Below are 4,949 nucleotides of genomic sequence, written 5' to 3'. Positions count from 1 at the left end.
CTATCTATCTATCTATCTATCTATCTATCTATCTATCTATCTATCTATCTATCTATCTATCTATCTATCTATCTATACATCTATCTTCGTGACTTCTTTCACAAATAAAAAGTGCTGCCAAGTTGTTTAAACCAACTAATTGTTTAGAAAAAAATCACTTTGGCTGCATAAAAATTCAAAAAATATTTTCCATTAATATTTTAAAATTATTAAAAAAATGTTGCTCTTCCTTTTAAGGATGTTTTTCCATAATAATTTTAGTATTATTTAATATTATTGTTAAGACTAACGCTATAATTAGTTTATTTGTTTAAATTTTTAGACACATTTTATGATACTTTGAACGACCGGAAAATAAATGTTTAGCAGTTTGTTAATTTAAAATAAGTATTATTTTAATAAATATTCGTTTTCGTTGTCAAATAAAAGTAGCGACGAAAAAAAAATAGGGTACATAATAAACAATTTGTCAGGTTTAATGCACTCTCAGCACGTCAAATTTACACAGTGTATTAGACAGAGTGTGCTGCACCTAAAGAAATATAGATATGATATGAAAAAAAAACGGAGAAGTAAAGCTAAGAGGAATGAGTGGAAAAAATCAAGTAAATTGCAGCAGTAGCAACTTATTATAATTTGTGTTATTTCGTTATTTTTGTAACGAAATTTTGCTATTTTTAAAGGTTTTTCTAAAATACTACCTATTTGCCTGTTTAAACAAGTTGACATCACTTTATTACATTTGACAATTCATCTCCATTGTTAATTGATTGATGTAAAGAAAAGGTAAACGATGGCTAATAAGATTAAGGGCTGCCAGATGGTAAAAATTTAACGAAATGAAAATGATTAAATCCTTAAAATTTACACAATTTAGATTTTACAAAAAAATCATTGTTTTTAAGAAGCCAACTATCCCAACCAACAGTTAGTAGTAAATTGGTTGGCTGGCTGACCTTAAGAAATGAATTGAACATTTACAATTGTAGAAAATAAATAAAATAATTTCTAAATAGAAAATAAACATACATAATAACAACAAACAATTCTAGCATTTACGGCAACTAGATTTTGTTTTAAACTATTTTGATGTCTGTGAATGAATTGTAATAAAACATAGTAAAAAAAAAACTTTAACAGGGTGGAACAATAGAGGGCATATTTTTGGATTAATAAACAATTTTAAGGAAAAATATATTTAAACTAATTAAAATACTTTTTTGTCAAAATGTAAATTGTTTTTGTAAAACCTGTGGCAAATTTGTGTTGCAACAACAAGACAGTCAAGGAGATTGAATTTTATTTACAATTTAAAAAATTTTTTTGTTAATTTATTACACAAAGCTAATTTTCAAACACCCTTTTAAACACAATAATCAAAACTAATTTAAAATGATAAATTATAGAGTTTATAAAAAAAAACAAACAAAAGAATTCTAACAAAAAAAAAAAAACATTTTTTTAGAAAGTAATTAAAATAATAAAACTATATTTAACAAATCAAATAAAATATTGATAGATGTTGTTTATAAAACAAGAAAACGGAAGTTGTTTTAAGAAAAAATGAGTCAAATTTCACTTTTAATATCGTTAACAAATAGAGCCGAGAAATGGAATTTTTCACAATTCAAACATAATTAATGATTTTAAATAAACAAATTAATTAATTATAACCGCCAAATTGCAATAATAACATTTATTTATTATATTTATTTTTTATATTTTTAAAATCTATAATATTTTACTAAAAATTTATGAATTCTTTACATTTAGTTCGAAAATAAACATCGCTTCTATAACATCTGGCAGCCCTTAACATTAAAAGCAATTGTTTACCTTTTTCTCTGCAGCAGCAGCACAGCAAAGTAAACATAACAACACTGTTAAATGCAAAAAAGTGATGACAACGGGTTTTAAGGTAAAGCACTTAAGCAAATCATGCAAAAAAAATATATAAATATATAAAATAAATAATTAAGAATAGTTTCAAAAGCAAAAATATTAATATCTTCACGATGATGTATATCATTTTGCTAAAATTAAAGTTTCCTACTGGGATTTCTATAAATAATCTATTAAACCTATAGTTTTTTTTTTCAATTTTCCTTACAATTATCTTATCACTATAAATAAGGTTATTAAATATTTTATTGATACCTTGCGGCCCACAAAATAAGTCGTAAATAATAGGAAGAACCTTTTGCCAAAAAAAAAATTAAAACAATTAATCTACTCGTTATATATTTTCAAGAACTTTTTCTAGTTAGTTAAAAAAAGCAAAAGGTAGGTCGGTCCACTTAATAGATTACATTTAACAAGGTTGGTCTAAGATAAGAGAAATAAAAAATCTCTATAATAATTAAATTATTTACTTCCCTAGAGGAAAGTATAGGAAAATTTTCAATCAAATTAACAAATGTTATTGTAAAGATATAGGAAAAAACAGCAAACAAAGTTATATTTAACGATTTTTGGTATAAGGACGCTTAGCAACCCTATAGCAGAAACGGTGTAAACATTAAACTAGTTTTGAATAGGTTTATAGATAGACAGATAGATAGATAGATAGATAGATAGATAGATAGATAGATAGACAGATAGATAGATAGATAGATAGATAGATAGATAGATAGATAGATAGATAGATAGATATCGAGTAATTGTTTGTAAATATTAGTTTATTACATTTGAAATATGCTTTTTTAGAAGCGAAAATCCTATACATTTTTAATCTATTAGAATAAATTGAAACTATTGTAATAATATTCAAGGTATATGTAATTTAAAACTCTCCTTGAATTATTCTTAAAGTTTATTTCCCTTCTTTTCTTTCACTAAAAGATTTTGCATTCACCACGCTTTGTTTTTCGATATTCTTTTGAACTTGAAATGTTTTTAAAAAGTATTTGCATTGAAATTATTACATCTGTAATATAATTTTTTGATGTGTTTTTACTTTTTTTTTCTATTTTTGCTTTTTATTTATTAACATATTATTGCTAAATTTGTTAGAATTTTTAGCGTAATTAGATTAGAGACAACAAGTTAAAATATATAAAATAATAATAAAAACAAAAAAACATATATTATTAAGAATATAAATTATTGAAATTAAAAAAAAAATCTTAAATGTTGTTCAAGTTAAAAGTTCATTTATCTGCCTAAGCTTTTTATAAGAGAAAGAGAACGCGCGCTTGATTGTTTAAATAAATAAAAGTGCATTAAACCGTTTAAAATAAAACACAAAGTATAATTTTGTAAAATTTTATCTATGGCATCATTTATTAAAACACAGAACAGAAAAAATTATATACAAAAGCTAAAAACACTTGTTGGGAAAATTTATTTATTTTATTTTTCTTTTTTTGTTCCTTCTATTGCCATTTTTATAATAGAAACGACCTTTATTGTAGACAAATATTATTTAATTGTTTATCTTGTAGCAAAGCCCCTCAACTATAGTCAGAGGTCTGTAAACGAGTCGATGACTGACTGACTGACTGACTGAATAAGTGAGTGGGTGTATGAATGGTTAAGCACGTGATTTAAAATATCGAATTAATAAAACTATAAGCAAAACAACAAGATATGTAATGGACAACTAGAGAGATTTTTTCAGTTATTTTTATAAATTTCATAAAAAATACTATTTAAAAAGCTTTAAAATACATTGCAAAGGATTTGTTATAGTATTAACCACTTTTTATTAAAATTTCTTAAATTTTAATAAAAAAACTTAATCATTTTTAGTTTGTTGCTTAGAAAATGTCTAAATTAACATCAAATATTAGCTGGCAACTCTTTATTATTGTTTACCTTCTCTCTGCAACAGTAATGTAATGTAAACAAAACAATACAGCTAAACTGTCAAATGTAATAAGGTGTTGCCAATAGAGTTTAAATTTTCTTAAATTCTTAAAAACTTAAAAAAACACAAAGTTTCCTATTGGGGTTTTATATTTTTTCCTTAAAATTTTAAATTTGCTGTGTTTTATTTATAAAAAATTTATTTTTTTTTTTATATATTCTCTACAATTATCTTATCATTTGTTAAGTATTATATTGAAATAAATAGTATATTTAAGGAAGAACTCTTTGAAGTTGATCAGATTAAGTTTTTCACTTTTTTTTTGGCTAAATAATAATAAAATAATCTATTTGATTATATTTTCACTGATTTTTTTAGAATATCTAAAGTTAGAAACACTTGAAATAATAGATCCAAAAAAATTTAATAACTGAACAAAATTGTATAAAAAACCTTATCGTAAAGGAGAAACAAATTCAACCAAAATCACATAACTTTAATTATTATAATAGAAACATCAATAAACACAATTTTTAGGATTACTATTTTATGGAAAGACATCTGGTAACACTGTAGCAGAACAGTATTGTAAAATAATTATTAGTTTTATATATTATATATTTTTATTTTTTATATATTATCGAAATTATTTATAAATATTTAACGTATTCATTTCAGACCAAATCACATGCTTTCAAATAATAATAAGATTATTATTTCAATAGTAAATAAACCCCAAAAAATGTAAATAACAAATTTATGACAAGTGTTTTTCTTTTGCACCCCCTCATTTTATTTTCAAAATACTAAAATAAAAATATTAACAAAAACATTTAAAACAAAATAAAATTTATTATTAAATCAACAATAACAAACAATTAATTTACTTTAAAACACATTTATGTAGAAAAATAAAATAATACCTAACATAAGAAAATACAAATTTATATACTTGTCCAGCTGTCAGAATTAACAATTTATTATTTTGAGGAGTCATTTTATTTGTGATTTAGTTAAATTTATGTTTTTGCTTTATTTTTCTTTCTATCTATCTATCTATCTATCTATCTATCTATCTATCTATCTATCTATCTATCTATCTATCTATCTATCTATCTATCTATCTATCTATCTATCTATC

This window comes from Lucilia cuprina, chromosome 4 (genome assembly GCF_022045245.1).
Source record: "Lucilia cuprina isolate Lc7/37 chromosome 4, ASM2204524v1, whole genome shotgun sequence".
Lineage (NCBI taxonomy): Eukaryota > Metazoa > Arthropoda > Insecta > Diptera > Calliphoridae > Lucilia > Lucilia cuprina.
The sequence above is the reverse complement of the archived record's forward strand: the minus strand, read 5'-3'. Positions refer to the sequence as shown.